Genomic DNA, 16,869 nt, shown 5'->3' with positions numbered 1-16,869 from the left:
GAGAAGTAGAATAAATGCTCAGTGGACACATACAGTAGCATGTATGCGATGCTTCTAGGCATATGAAAGGTCTTTCATATTAAACTGTTCTCTTCTAAGCCTAAAGAAATATTAACTAAATATTAATAAGTATTAACTTATACTTCAAAAATAAATAAGAAAAGACAGCACAAAAGAGAGATCACCTTCCTACTTTCCTGTCCCATACTAGAAAGGCACATGGGATATTTACTGATGAATTTGACCTCTCAGTTATGATAGAAACTTTCTAGGAGACCATGAAAAGACTTCACTTAAGACTGAAAAAAAAAAAAAGAAAAAGAAAAAAAAAGAGAAAAGTATTTTTCATGATGAACATGCATCTGAAGTTACTTACTAAAAGGCTTTCTCTTTCAAACACTTCTCTCCTGTTATGAACTATGATAAACAGTTGAATATCTCCTGCTATGAGAGATACCAAAACAAATTCCGGGGAGGACAGGGAGTCAGGGGATGTATGACTGACATTACTTCCCACATCCATTCCCTTTCAAGTATCCAACAATTCTCAAATTGGTATTGCCTTGGCTTTGCGGAAGTGTTTCCAAACAGCAAGAATTGGAAAACACTGCTATCTTGTGGCAGAAGGGAGAATAGCAACTGGAAAAGTTTTTTTTTTTTTTTTTTTAACCTTGGCATCAAAACTACTACCGTTAACTTTACAACAGTATAAAACATAATGTTATTTGTTTGGGAATACTCTCACTATAATGTTGGAGTTCCCAAAATTTAATTTTTTTTTTCTCTTTAGATACACTGGTAAAAATCTTGAACCAAAGACGATTTCTGATTCAGTCCTTACACTGATCATGCTTATCCACAAAAAATAGCATTAATGAGACATGAATTTGAGTTATCAAAGACTAAAACCTACAAACAGTGGAGCTTAGATTGAAGTTTAATTATCCAACAGTAAGCTTAAAATATTGTTATCAGGCTATTCGTAAAATCGTCACAAAAGAAGTAAGAATTGTATTGCCAGAAAGGAAGTAGTATGCCAGGGAGTAAGAACTGCCTGCTTTGCATTCAACCTTTCAGCATGAAGCCCATCCTGACAATGATGACTTGTCAGTATTGGTGTTAGCGTGGTTAACTGCACGTGATTCTCAGTGCTGTATGGTCGAGAGATTCCTAGGATCCCTAAATAAAGAGGGAAGGAATATCAAATAGAAAAACAAACTCAAACCAAATCAAATGAAACCAAAACAGGAAAATATGCAACCACATATAACACTGTGATAGGAGATAGGATAGGAATTTTGACAACTAAATTTTGCTTGTAAATGGGTCAAGAGTGGTTTGGAAGGCTCTGATTGCAGGTTGAAGAACCCAGTCTATTCATGTACATTTATTTGCTTATATTTCCCACCCCCTTCTGCTCTACGCTTTGTCATCAAACGATGAATGTTGAGTCACCTCAGAATTTGAGACCTGTTATAATAACTGACTGAACAACCAAGAAACCTTGCCTTCCATTCTCAATTTATTTGATATCCCTTATTTTTTAACACCTCTTGAAAGCATTGGTCATTCTGGTCACTGGATGTTGCTTTATGAATGGGTCAATATTGGGACTTCAGCCAGTCCTATTCAAAATGAGCAAAATGACTTAATAACAAGATTTGGCCAATGTTAATGCATTATGTTCTACACAATGTATTGTAACAGATAAAAAAAGTCCTTTCTTGATTGCGTTGAATTGCACTGGCAATTCTTTCTTATAAATTGTTCTTATACTGTATTAAAATGGAACACATATGAAATGATGCTTAATGGAGGTTGACTTTTCCCCTTTAACATAGTCTAACAGCTTCTCTTGGCCTGTTTAATCTCTGTAACAAATTAAAATATATGACTAATGTACTATTGTTTTTCCCTCTCAACTCATTATTTACAATACTTTTATTTTAGGCCCTGGAAGAATAAATCTCTTCCTTCTACAGCTTAGATGACTGAACGTACTGCACTCAGAATAAATCTTTACAAAACTTGTCAGTGTCCAAAGAAGCAAACATAAACTGTAAGGTTGCTGGTACAGTATTTTGTAAGAATTTAAAAGATCTGTAGGTAACATTTACTTTATGTGTACTGTTTCCATGGCAGCAGTCTTTCAGCTGTTTCAATGCTGCTTTCCAGACTGGATATGTATAAACCAGATGGCAAGTGGGTTGACATTTCAGTTTGAATCATGCCAATTGAAATCCACAACCTCATGTTAAAGTATGCTAATCCTTAATTGGAAAGTATATCCTGTTTGGACTACTGAATTTGCTGAGCTTTCACTGAAGAAGATTCCCTGCAAGCCTCTGTTGAAATCTACTAGCAAAAAGCAAACTGTACAAGCAGGACAAGAACCATCTTCTCTTAAAAAAGATTTTTTGTGAGGAGCTGATACTGTACTTATGATTAGACAGTGGTTTTTGTTGTTGTTGTGGGTGATGGTGTTTTTTATTTGGTTGCTTGTTTGTTTTCTTCTTGTTTTCTAAGGAGGAATGCCTTTTGTTTTTGACTTGGGGAGAGTGGTTAATGAAGCCCTAGAAGTTGAACTGGTTGAACTGCAAAATTCTGAAAATTTGGCTTACACCAATATCTTGGGTTTTTGAAACTGGGCTCAAAGCCATACATCTAGAAGGCTAAGAGATCCTATAGGAGCTTCCCATGCTGGTCAGAGAAATGATCATTTCTAAGAATTTCCGTTATACTCATTAGATTTTCATGGAGTTGGGAAAGAAAGAAAGCAGTAGGGGATACCAGATGAAAAAAAAAAAAAGGTACTCTTGGTCTGCTCAGCTGGTGATCTGAAAAACAGGCTGCATCATGTCCTCACATATCAGTAATATCAATTCTACAAAGGAAATATAATACTTACATTAAAGATAATGTGTTTTCTGTGGATGTATAGCTGGTTGATAAAAGAAAATTAATATATATATGTATTTTCCTTTCTTTTTCTATAAAACACTTGAACAACAACTCATAAATTCACTTAAATGTATGGGGGAGGATGGAATCACACATTTTAATATATTTGCTATGTTTTTAATGAGAAATTTAAACAAAACTTGAGGTTTTAATTTTAAGGACTAACTTTGAAGGATCAGGTCATCTCCTGCAGTTTTATCATCTTAAGTTTTTTTTCCTTTGCTCCCATCATTAGCATCCTTTCCAAATGAGAAGTGGGAGAAGATGAGGGAATGCTTTCAAAACACTTCTCTTTTGCCTTTTGAAATGAAACATTTCCTTTAAAAGTTCAAGCAATTTGATAATTTGTAATGATGACATTTTCTTGGTTGAAAATGTGTTTTCTGACATAACATGGAGTTTCCATAGAGGTAATGGGTACAAATGTTTATAATTAGCCAATGTGCTAACTCTTTTCTCTATATTGTATTCTCATCATATATGCTGTAAGATTATTAATCTGTCTCATTTATTTTTGTTATTTTGGTCAGCATATTTTAACCAATCCAAATTGGAATAGGTCAGGATAGTCAATCAAAGCAGAGTTGTTCTCAAATTTATGTGAAGACTTGGAATGAAAAATACATCAGTGTTAACTGAAGAATTTAGAAATCATGTAAATCCCTAAAATAAAATGTATTGCAATTCTTTTATATGTTTTTTCATTATAAAAAAAAGAAAAAAGATTTTATTTATTTACTTTTTTTTTTTTTAAAGGAGGAGTTAAGAAAATAATTCTGCATCCCTAGGAAATTAACTCTTAGGTTTCATAGCCATTAGATTTCAGCTGTTCACACTTCCCATTGGAGGATCTGACATTTGTGGGAATCCAGCGCTGAAGACTGAGTAAAAGCACCAAATTTTGTAAGTCATATGATATAACTGAGGAATCTCAATCTTGGAAGTAATTCATGGGGCAGGATAGGATGACTGGAAACAGCATGAGCCATGTTTTCGCTCATACGGGAGCCAAGACAGAATATGCCCTCTATTAGAAGAGTTTTGCATTATTCTAGGAGTTTTGCCTAATTGGCATGCTGTTTCTACAGTTCTCTGCTAACACATCTACAGAGGGATGGTAGCACCTCACTGAGATGGCTAGGGCAAAAGGCAAGAGCCCTTTGTTAAAATGTCATGGGAAAATTTGACTTGTTACTTGTGCAGATGTGGCAAAGTGATTAAAAGGTCTACAACTCCCCATGAACCTGTACTGCTGTAGAGTGTGTATATTCTTTTTTTTTTTTTTTTTGTCAGGCTGTGATTATTGCATGGCTGGCAAATTCTTCTCATCCATACTTTGGCTGCATCCATCCATGTTGGCTCTGCATAGCTTGTTTCTCTTCCCTGTGGCTAGAATAAGCCATATGGATGAAAGTGTGTGGGTTGGCAGATAGAACCTGTGTCTGTGCTGCTAGTGTTTTGCCAAAGCATAATAATATGTCTACAAACTAGTGCTGGTGTTGGGTAAAAGAAGAACAAGGTAACACTTAGACTGTGTAATGAGGTTATGCTTCAAATTTTTGTCAGCCCCTGTAACTGCTGTATGGATGCATGGAGTCAGAGTAGTCATGGTGTCACACAGGGAACATGTGAATGCACACTCTTTAGGCCGTCCAATGGTTGATGTATCTATAGCTAAAGAGTAAGGACAGATTATTCTTAGTATTTTTCTTAGGGAATCTGAATCTGTAGGTAGCCTTGAAGAGTGTAACTAGAGCACATAAGCATCTCAGCCTGCCATATTCTCTACCTAACAGACAAGAATTTTAGAGACATAGTTTAGTGGTTGATATCGGTGGAAAAGACCTTGAAGAGGCCTTTTGGCCTTTTCCAGCCTTAATCATTGTATGATTCTATGAATCCCAGAGTGAAGGCAGAGACAGCTGATAGGTATTCTGATGGGAAACAACAGAGATGCAAGTCCAAACACATATTTTTTTACTAGACAAAAGAAGCTTGTGCCTCTGTGACTACAAATTCTTCAGTTCAATCTTCAGTTCAAATTTAACAACCAACAAAAGAGAATTAAATTACATGTGTTTTACACTGTAACTGTAGCAATTTACAGCTGAGCAGAATGAGTCCTCCTTATACAAAAGTATTTACCATTGTAACTGCAGCTGTGCAATTGGGCATATTTTCAGCTTTCAGATGAGAACAAACATGGCTGGAAAAATAAATGAAACCTGGCTGAAGCCTCTTTGCAAAATTCTTTAGTCAGCCTTATTGTTTTATATTTTGCACAATTTTGTCAGACAATATTTGCTGGAGAAGAAATTAAGAATTTCATATTACCAGAGAGATTCTGTATTTCACTGCAGTTTGTTTTAATTGAGGACAATCTCATCCTACAGGTGCTGTCCTAACAAAAATAATAGATAAGCAGTAAGCAGTATTGTTAAAGTGCCTGAAAACTGCAAACTCTTTTACTTATCTTGTTCCATTATGTGGAATAAATTTCTTTAAATATTATAATTCATATACATTCATAGACTAGTTACTGCTTAAGCTTTCAGAGGATTTTATTTTTGATGAATCAGTATTTTATATCAAGCTAGTTTTGAATAGAAATTGTTCCATTCACTTACAAATGTAGTAGCTACATCATATTGCAGCATGTAGAAGTGTTATGGATCCAAGGGAACCATAGCATTCAAAATCTCATTATTTCTTTTGAATTTCAACCCCATTTATCATCACATTTGTCAACTTGTAGTTGCTGTTTGGTTTATAGCCTAGTATTTTCAAAAAATATTTTCTAGGTTAATTTTTCTATTCTCTATGCAGGTGCATAATATTGACATCCTAGAATAAGTTCTGCCACTGACTGATGACTTTTGTGGAGTCAAGATATCAAAGTAGACTCCGAAGTAATCAGTCACACCTACTAGCAAAATATAAAAGACTGGGATCTAAGCAGCACAAGTAAAATCAGTCAAAAAACACTGACAAATATGATCTGATTTACCCATTTTGTTCAGTGAGAATTTTTTTATTCTCTTAAGACTCTAAATTTTTTGTATATCCTAAGGCAAAATTTTGAAGGAAAAAAAAGGTATATATCTTAATTCAAACGTGCAAATGCATAAAGGCTTTAAAATATGGAAACTGCAGCTAGAGCATTACATGTGATGTTAGCAGAGGTGATCCCAGTAAGAACTGCAAAAAAAACAACAAGAAATGATATTGTGGTCTAAGCCAACAGGCAACTAAGCACTTCACAGCTGTTTGCTCACTTCTCCCCACCACTGGGATGGCGAAAAGAATCGGAAAAAAGGTAAAACTCATGGGTTGAGATAAAGTCTGTTTAACAGGACAGAAAAGGAAGGGAAAAATATTAATACAAAATAAAAAGGAATATACAAAACAAATGATGCATAATGCAATTGCTCACCACCAGCTAACTGATGCCCATCCCACACCAGTATAGTGCTCACCACCCTGGCCAACTTCCACAATTTTATTTTTCAGCATGATGCCAAATGTTTTGGGATGTCCCTTTGTCCAGTTTGGGTCAGCTGTCCTGGTTCTGTCCCATCACAGCAACAGATGCACCCCCACTTGGAACTGAATTCAATTGTGCACTGGGAATTAAACCACTCAGCCAGTCATTACTTGCTATCAATTAAAGCTATCTTATGACCCCATTGAAGGTATGTATGGCTCTCCAGAGTTGGGCTGTGTCTGGAGAGGGAAAGCAAAGTATTACTCATAGAGAAACCATTAGTTTAGTAGGTTTCCAAATACTGATATGGTTCATGTTTATACCTGTTGCCCCAAATTTCACAAACTGGCATGCCTTTGAAAAAGTAGTTGGGTGTGTGCCAGGTCTTGGCATTTCTCTGCCAGCTTTACCAGTCCCTGCCACACCCCTGGAGCTCACCCAACCCTTCCCATGGCCCAGGACCCCATTTCAACCCCCAGCACCATCAGTGCTTCAGCAGTGCCGCAGCAGGGCTGGGCTCCAGCTTCTCACAGCCCCGCTGGGCCTACTCCTGCCTGAACCTTGGTCCTGTCATCAACACGGATTTCCCTGATCTTCTGGGCTCTTGGCTGGGCCTGGCCATGGACCCTACCCTGCCCTGCTCCCTCGTTTGGTGCTGTGGGACGGGCCCTGCTGGGGAGGACTCTGCCCAGGATCTGTCTCCCAGCTCTTGTCCCACTAGGAGCCGCCAGCCATTGCTGCTCACTCACCTCACAAAAGGGTAGGCTTTGAAGTTTCCTTGGGTTATATTTTAAGATTTGTTGGCTTAGGTGTAAAAAATTGGCTTATGTAGAATTTAGGCATGTGCTTGCTTCAGTTTCTTAATACCTGTGATCAGCTGGCAGATTTAGATTAGCTTTTAGGAGGAAACTGCTCAGTCAGAGGGTGGTGAGGCACTGGCACAGGTTACCCACAGAAGCTGTGGATGCCCCGTCCCTGAAAGTGTTCAAGGCCAGGTTGGATGGGACTTTGAGCAACCTGGACTAGCGGGAGGTGTCCCTGCCCATGGCAGAGAGGGTTGGAATTAGATGATCTTTGAGGTCCCTTCCCACTCAAACCATTCTATGATTTTATGGTTTTGTCTCTGTCTTCTATACAGAAAAGTCTTCCAGCTGCACATGGATGGACATGGTACATCCCTAATAAGAAGAGAAACACTTTTTTTCTTTCTTTGATCTTTTTAGTGTCTCTGACATAAAATATTAAAACTAAAGTGCCCTCTTAGACTTCTGTTTCAAAAAAATGCCATGTCTGCATTCAAGCTTTCGATTGTTTTGTAGATTTTGCATAAGATATTTAAATATGCTTATTGACTAGGCTCAAATTCCATGACAAGAAGTGCACAAGTATTATTAATTGTTAATGATATCTTTAATATATTATACTATTTTGTGTGTGATTTTCTATGTACATGTATGGACATGTGTATAAAATCCACTATTTTTTTCGGAATTTTGGAATAGTCACTATATCTTTACCCTACTAATTTAGAACAACAGGAAAAAAATATTATTATTTTCAAGAAGGGCAAGAAAGAAGATGCTGGCAATTACAGGCCTGTCAGTCTTACTTCAGTGCCTGGTAAAATTATGGAGAAGATTATTCTGGGAGTTATTGAAAAACACCTGAAGGACAACACAGTCATTGGTTACAGACAATATGGGTTCACAAGGGGAAGGCCACATTTAACAAACTTAATTTCCCTTTACAACAAGATCACCCATCTAGTTGACCAAAGGAAGCCAGTTGATTTAATCTTTCTGGATTTCAGCAAAACTTTTGATACTGTCTCACAGTATCATTCTGGACAGAATGAACAGAAAACAGTTAGATAAAAGCATAATAAGTTGGGTGAACAATTGGCTGACGGGTCAGGCCCAAAGGGTTCTTGTAAGTGGGGTTACATTGGGATGGCGACCTGTCACTAGTGGGGTTCCCCAGGGCTTTGTTTTGGGACCAGTTCTCTTTAATGTTTTCATAAACAATCTGGCTGTAGGACTTGAATGTTTTTTGAGCAAGTTTGTGGATGATACCAAATTGGGTGGAGCTGTTGACTCCTTTGAGGGTGGTGAGGCCTTGCAGAGAGATACTGACATATTAGAGAGCTGGACAATCACCCACAATGTGAAGTTTAACAAGAGCAAGTGCCAGATTCTGCACCTGGGAATGGGCAACCCTGGCTATACGTACAAACTGGGGGATGAGATGCTGGGGATCAGCCCCACAGAAAGGGAGCTGGGGGTTTTGGTCGACAGCAGTCTGAACATGAGCAAGCAGTGTTCCTTGGTGGCCAGGAGGGCCGACCATACCCTGGGGTGCATCAAGCATGGCATGGTCGAGGGAAGGGATTGTCCTGTTCTGCTTTGCGCTGGTGCAGCCTCACCTTGCGTGCTCCATGCAGTTTTGGGTGCCAGAGTATAAGAAAGCTATAAAACTGTTGGAGAGTGTCCAAAGGAGGGCTACAAAGATGGTGAAGGGTCTGGAGGGGAAGACGTCTGAGGAGCGGCTGAAGTCACTTGGTTTGTTCAGCCTGGAGACGAGGAGACTGAGGGAAGATCTCATCGTGGTTTACAGCTTCCTCACAAGGGGAGCGGAGGGGCAGGCGCTGAGCTCTGCTCTCTGGTGACCATGGCTTGAAGCTGCAACAGGGGAGGCGTTAGGAAAAGGTTCGTCCCAGAGAGGGTGGTTGGGTACTGGAATAGGCTCCCTAGGGAAGTGGTCATGGCATCGAGCCTGCCGAGTTCAAGAACACTCTCAGACACATGGTGTTATTTTTTGGGTGGTCTTTTGGGGACCCTGGAGTTGGACTCAATGATCCCTGTGGGTCCCTTCCAACTTGGGATATTCTATGATTCTACGATTTAGAGTATTAACAGATGTTATTTGACATGCCACTTAAATGTTGGGACATATTTTGATAGTTTGATTATTTCTTTGTGTCAGCACATGAAACAATACTACTGAGAATACTTATTGTCTCATCAAGAGATGCAGTTTCATCAACTGAAACAGAACAACATTTATAACAATTCATTCTGGTGGTGGAAGCATTTTGCACTGCAACTGTAGCATTTTTCAAATGATTCCTTAATACTTTGTCAGTTGTTGCCATGTAGAATTTGAAGGACTCCACCAGGACTATAAAAGAATTGAAATCTGCGTGGAAGAAACAATACCTTGTATGGGAAAAAGAATTCTGTCAGAAAAAAAAAAAAAAAAAGTTATTTTGTTCCCAGTCAGGATGTTTGTTTCATACTAAGGGAATCCTCTGTGTCCTAATTAGATTTAAAGAAATGCCTTAAGCCTCCCTGCTTCCTTATTGTCAGTTTTGGGTTTGATTAAACTTATGCAAATAAAGTCACCATGGATTAATATATTAGCTGCAAAACAATACACTAATGTCAAAGTTCTCTCTTCATTGTGGAAAGGATGAAAATCAAAGAGAGCATAAAACAAAGCATGAACTAAGGGAGAAAGACATAATAGAAATGTCAGAATATATATAAGGTACCTAGCTGATATAAAAACTTGTCACCAGGTTCAAACACTCACCATAGCAATCCTTTCTATTGTTGTTTATGCTTTCAAGGTTATTTCCTTAGTCCATTGTTCAAGTTTGCATCAGAAAACATTATTTACCTTTGTATCCATTTTTCTTTAACTTCTGAAGAAAGCTTTATTTAAATAACATCCCTACTATTGAAATTGTGTGGGTGTGTGCACTTCATATAGAAGGCACAGAAGATGACCCCTGATCTTTACGTGTTTTATTTCTATAAGCTTTTAGGGGGGAGCTGGGAAGGGGAAGATGCTTAGATTGAAAAATCGAGTCTTAGAATTGAGACTACAATTCAGGGTAAAATATATTACAGTACATTTGGCTTCATCATCAACCAAGATAATAAATCTAAGAAATTTCAGAGTAGAGATTTCAAATTTTAGATATCTTAAAGTCTGATAATTCAGTTTAAATTTCATGCTTTAATAAGTTGACTGATGATAAAGCCAAACACCCCTACAATATATTTAACATTTTAGATGAACTATTTCCTTAAACAAAATAAAGCCCTGACCATTCCCCCAAATCTGGCAGAGAACAATCTTAGTGGGAACACTCTAGCTATACTTTATCATAGTAAGGTTTTAACTCTGCTGCTAGTGAAATGATGACAAATCCATACAGGATTTATGGAGCACTTCCTTTTTGAACCCGTTTCTTATGTCTATTCAGGCAAAGTTAAGGTTGAAGGGATTGGGTGAGAACCTGGAACATGTGCAAGGGGGAGGACAGGGTAAGCATGGTAAGGGATGGGGGTTTGATTTATGAACTGGAGGGGCAGAGAATAAATACTAAAAGTGAACTGCATCAGGTTAACTATATGAGCTACCCACACAAGAAATCCAGTGGTCTGTTGTATTTCAGGCCATGTTGACTAGCAAATGGTTACATGACAGATTGAGAGATGTCAGGCAATGCACTTCTTGGAGCAGCTACATTGTCTTGAGGGGATTACTGTTCATCTCATCTTCTATCATGATGAACAAAATGGGGGTATTACTGGCTTTGCTCTTGTGGTGTCTGCATTCAGTACAATGTCACCTCTATTGTTTGGAATATATTAGGATTGAATCTTCACCTAAAAGGAGATTTGGTACATAATAGAGCAGTTGGGCTCTGTATCAGTATAAAACATTGGTTTGAGGTTTCTCTTGTGCTAATGTTTCCAGGAGCTTAAATAGGAAAAAGCTGAACTTCATTCTGAACTAAGCATGTCCATACATGGAAATTATTTATTTATAAATATCTTTTTGACTCTGCTAGAATCATTAATGGTAGCAACTTCCATTGCAAGTAATAGCTATTCAGCATAAATCTTAAGAGGCGACCGAATTGTATTGGTGACCAAATACTATTGGAATGGCTTTTGTTCTCAGTTCAGTTGTATGTAGAAGGGCTACACATCTTCTCTTTGGTTTTAGAATGTCTGACAAATAGCTGGGAGTGTGAATAACCTTGGGTAGCAAATGCAGTCATTTGTTTCTTCTACCAAAACATCTTGATTCAGAGACGGATTTTGTGATGTCTGCAATATCTCTCACAAAAAAAGTTTTTTCTTTTTTTTGAGTACTAGGGAAATCTAACATCTGCAGTCTCTTTCACTTTTGAACAATTCCAAGGGGTGACAGTAGCAAGCTTAATTGGATAGATTGCCACAGGAAATCAGTAGATCTGTTTGAAGAGTAAGTTGACCTCCACAGAGATTTTGGAATTTGAAATGGTTCTCCAGATCCCACTGTGGTCCTTTCTTCACCTGGCAGCTGCCAAGACTCTGAAGATATCCATATAGAGTTCAGGATCTGTAGTGGCCCTCCTGCATCCCAGTTAGTCTTGCCCTTCAAAACATGACCCATTAGTGGCCAGTAGCCACAGCTGTGCCTCATGATGCCCTGGAGTTATAATAGCTCCAAGCTGCTCAGGACCCCTCTCCAATCTCCCCCATTCCCTCCTCCCCCACCCCCCCCTTTATTTATTTATTTTTACCTGTCCACATCTAAGCCATCTGGTTGGGCTAAGCTGAAAGATCAGAAGGCCAGCATGAAAGTTCAAATTACCTCTATTGAGTCTTTGGAGCCTCTCAGGTCGTAGCTGTCTGGGATCTTAGCCAGCACAGAACCCCTCTGGGGATTTTCTGCCCAGTGAGAAAGCCAAAGGCATAAACATGTTACGTCCTGACTGATCTCCTGATAATTCAAAAGGTAGATGGAAAAAACAAATTACTTGTATATTTAGAAGAAAAAAAGCATTCGTTTCTAGGTTAGTCATAGCTCATGGGGAGGTCTGACTCATGAACTTTTAAGGTTTGGAGATGGCAATACTGCATGCTCTGTGCTTTCTATTTCATACATAAAACTTGCATTCATGCAAAGTGATGGCTGAAAAATTACCCAGCTTGACGTTCAAATACAGAGCTACGGATGAAAACTCAGCTTGAATACTGGAAATTGTGTTATGTCTTAAAATGAAGTGATAGAGATTACAGGGTAACATAAACTGCTATTTCCCTCCTCAGAACGTGACAATTTGGTAAACTTCTGCAGTTCTCATCTAGGGGTTCTCAAAAGCGAGGGACAGACTGGTATGTCAGACTGCAAGACTGAGAAGCCTTCTCTGTCATGTGCAATGAGTACACCATAATGCAGAATATATACTAGCACCACCGCCGGTTGTTAAATAGAGCTGTTAACCTGCGCAGATTAGTGTGAGCCCACTTGTGTGGCTTTGAATTGACAAAGACTGCCTCTTTGTCACTGTGTGACCTTTGCAGCTCTTACCATAGCCGCACTGTGCTCCATTTTAAAGTACTGGTGTATGCTGACTCTTCCCAGCATAAAACTGCTATGAAAATGCTTCCTGGGTGAGGAAAGAACTGAGGAAACAGACACCAATTTCTCCCTCAAAGACAGAACTTCTTTTAACTTCTTTATTTTCAATTCCCTCTTGAGTCCTCTTAGTGTACTTATTTGAGGCTGTCTACACTAGCTATATCGGCTGAGGCCAACTGCTTAGGGACATGGTTTAGTGGTAGACTTGGCAATGCTAGGTTTACAGTTGGACTTGGTGATCGTGGAGGTCTTTTCCAACCTAAGTGATTCTATGATTTAATATGGTGTCTTCTAAAGAGACCTAAGCTTTCAAAGAATAACCTAAGTCTGGGACCGGAACTGGCTGACGCTCTTTAGAAGAGCTCTCCCCGGGAGCCTGTCAGTTGTTGCATGTATTTCTGTATTCAGATGTATTTCACTAATTCCAGGACCCACACTCATCCTTACAGCTGGACATGAAAGCTAGGTATTTTGTAGTATCTATTGTTGCTCTTCACCACTTTGGCTCTAAGTGATAGAGCACTAGATGTTGAACAGCTTCTGCTTGAGACAACATAACTTTTAATTGTCAGACTGTTCAAAGGACAATTGCCTAGAAGCATGCCAGTTGTTGATAATTCCCCTCTTGTATTCTTCAGTATACTCAAATACATTTAGGCACAGTGTTTGTGAATTTACTGTCTTTCAAAAGTATTAATATTTTTATACACAAAAAGTGGTGTCTCTTAGCACCTTTCTTAGTATACGATAGACTGCCTTTTAGGGGTGCCCACTGCTCTTTATTAGTTACAGGGCTAAGAATATTAGCTGTGAGTAAATGCTCCAACTCTAAGGCAAGAGATCAATCCTGATCCGAACTGGGAGGTGAAAAGCAGTGAAAGCATGTGGTATTTCTAGGATACAGTAACACTTCTCATCTCTCTCTCTCTCTCTTTTTAGCACGTGATTTCCAATGATTCTTCACTAGTAGACCAAAGAGTGAAGAGCAGTGAATGGTGCCCAACACAGATTGTTTTCTGGCTATGTAGATTGCCAAAATGATATTGAGCTGCTAGAATATGCAGGCAAATAGCAGCTCTAATGTCCAGTAAGTCTAGTGGCATTTTGTTGTTCTTGTGTTCCTCCTGTGTCCCTCCTCACATCATGTGTAGAGATAGCAATTCTATGAATAATCTATAAGCTTGAATGCAAAAAAGAAAAATACTGGTGAAAGAGAACATGGACAATTGATCCATATAGTTTATTGGTCTTGACATGTCTGATCTCTTTTGTTGAGCAGATTCATGACAACTTGAAGAAGAAGTACTTATAAATACTCAGCAAGGTAAAAGCCTACCTGAACTACATCTGATGTCACACTACATCTACTTAATAGGTAATGAAGTTGTTCTCTCTCCTGTTTTTGTTTGTTTGTTTGTTTTGTTTTTAATTCTCTGGATATTAATAATCACTATATTATGAACATTATTAGCTTTATATCTGGTGGTGTGGTTTTTTTTTTTTTTTTTTTTTTTCCTTCCCCACTCCCCTGGTACCCAATATTTCTGTTGATTTAGTGATACAAAAAGAATTCATGGTCTGTATTATCTCCTTATTATAACATTTGGGGTAAAGAAAAGACTGACTGATGTTAAACTTAAATTTTAATTCATTTTACCTCTAATTAATGGCATTGCTTTTTAATGCTTGTAAAGCTCATTCTGTGCTTGAAAAAAAATGAGTACTGACTTTGGATTGAATATATCATAAAAACTGAATTATACTTTAGTTGCTAAATAAAATCTCAATTCAGCTGTGTAGATCCAAGACGCTGCTAGTGTATGAAACTGCTAGTTAATGAAACAGTAGATGGCGCTCAATAATTTGCAGGACTTTTAATATCTTTTTAGAAACAGTAAAACTTATTCTCTTCAAATTAAAGTAAGGATAAATTTGGTGGCAGCAATATTGTAATTTACATAATTCAAACCTCTATTGAAAGGGTCTACTACACAAGCAGCAGGCTGATTAGGGATTAGAGGACCACTCAAACTGTGAAATTTTCCTTGTTTCTAAGTGCAACTGCTGTAGTGTGTTATATTTGTCAGGTTATTGCTAAATGTCCTCCATGATATTCTTGTCTGATAACCTGTTGAAGCATTTGATTACTTATTGGTCATTGGCCTTGTTATCAACAACCTTGTTATTCTCATCTACTGAATTTTTAGAAAGAGGTAAAACTGGCTTTATTACAGAATGGCCTCTAATTTTGATTTACTGCATTTTGATGTAGAAAACACTAATTTTTAACATCTCTTTCTTTTTATTTTTTGTTTTTATTATTTTTCATGTTGAAAATATATTTCTGTTGGACAGTCTGTTCTGTTGGCTCACTCCACATGAAATGTGGGGAGATGAAATCCACCACCCACTGTGTTTTCCAGAGGCAAATCAATTCTCACATGCAATATACTCTGGTCTAGCAGAGTCCACTTTGTGATGCAGAGAATTAGATACTACTCTACTCTGTAGCACTTAACATAACTGCTAAAACTTCTGAACTATCACAGCCTAAAGTTGGGACTTAAAAGGGAAGATGGGTGAAGGGTAAAGATTCTAGCCTGGAATTTAGAAGATCAAGTTCAATCCCTTTTTGCTCTGAAATACTTCCCATGTGGCCTTGGATAACTCTTAAATCCTGAAAGAATGCAGTGCCAGCAGCCAGGCATCTCAGCCTGTGCTGAGGATCTGTACCTTAATTCCTCTGTTCCGGAGTTCTCCATATGTAAAATGGAAAGAGTAATACTGCTCTGTTTGGAAGGATAAATGGATTATCTGTTACTGCACTGTGGGGTAGTAGGTAGAGCAAAGAACTACCTAAAATAGGTATTTAAATCAATACACTTGGAAGAGTGGTGATGGAGGGCAGCTCTGTACCATAGAGCACAGTGATCTGTGTGCTTACTATAATCAGTCTTTCTAAAAAGACAAGCCATATAAACAAAAGAACTACAACAACAACAACAACAAAAAAGCTGAGCTCTTCTGTGCTGGAGTGGGGATTTTTATTTTCTTTTGAAATAAACTTTGCAATGTCAGAGTTGACTGGAATTCAGTGGGAACTGAATTCTGTTAGTCTCCTTTGAATATTCTCTGAGCATATAAAGGACCAGTGAAAATCTAGGAAGCAGAACTTTTTGTTATGCCTTCCTATAAACTTCTCTTTCTCATGATGAATTAGAAACTTAATGTAATCTGTGAAATGAAATCTTGATAATATCTATGTTATGATACCAAAGACTACTTGCATAAATGTGTGTCCAGTCTAATGTGTCTAGATGCAGCAAATTCTACTTAAGATTGCCCCATTTCCCTTTCTGTTTTATATTCTACCCCATTTTCAACTTCATTGCACAATTCTAGATGGCTACCAAATTCAGAATGGTTTAGCCTTCTGGATAGTTAGTGCCTACTCCTTCTCCTCTGAGATACCATGAATCAGTTTGTCCTGTAATGGTGTAATTTTCCGGTTTATATCTCATGTGAGGTGTTTGCTTTCCAGGCTCCCGTTTAATGTCCAAGATATATGTTTTCTTTCTTCAATCGACGCATTCATTGCAAAAACATCTGGACTGGCCCACTGGTTCAACTTCCAGCTAGAAGCACTGGAAGCATGACTGTCAGACCTGTCATAAACTGGAAATGCTCCTGTCTTTATGTTGACATTGGCACGGAATTTGCTGTGCTGAAACAATAAAAACTGGACCCAAAGGAAACAGGAAGTAAAACAGGGTATTAGAGCAAAATGAGAAAAGTTCATTTCTAAGAAACAGAGAATTTATTATAAAATGTCTGCAGTTGTATTTGGGGGGGGGGGGGGGGGGGGGGCGGGAGTCCTTAAGCGAAACTCTGTTCTCTCAGTGCAAAGTCTTGCCAACCTTGGCAGAGAACAGAACGTCAAAATCTGTGCTGAGTTTCCCTTCTCCAAAAGACAAACCACTGTGTTACTAAACACCAAATTA

The 16,869-nt window shown here is 38.2% G+C and overlaps 1 long non-coding RNA gene across 6 annotated transcripts in view; it reads left to right on the top strand.

Moving 5' to 3' along the window:
- The first annotated feature begins 3,872 nt into the window (after positions 1–3,872).
- Positions 3,873–16,869, top strand: part of LOC310898551 — a 134,165-nt gene continuing 121,168 nt past the window's right edge. For 3 of the 6 annotated variants that reach the window (XR_014583416.1, XR_014583418.1, XR_014583419.1), the window contains exons 1-3: positions 3,873–6,653; positions 14,148–14,243; positions 16,410–16,639. This is a non-coding gene — a long non-coding RNA (uncharacterized lncRNA). Of the gene's footprint in view, positions 6,654–12,555; positions 13,956–14,147; positions 14,244–16,409; positions 16,640–16,869 lie in introns of those variants that run through there. The other 3 variants (XR_014583414.1, XR_014583415.1, XR_014583417.1) reach the window with 2 other exon arrangements.

The sequence above is a fragment of the Anser anser genome (genome assembly GCF_964211835.1).
Source record: "Anser anser genome assembly, chromosome: 4".
Lineage (NCBI taxonomy): Eukaryota > Metazoa > Chordata > Aves > Anseriformes > Anatidae > Anser > Anser anser.
The sequence above is the reverse complement of the archived record's forward strand: the minus strand, read 5'-3'. Positions and strand labels throughout refer to the sequence as shown.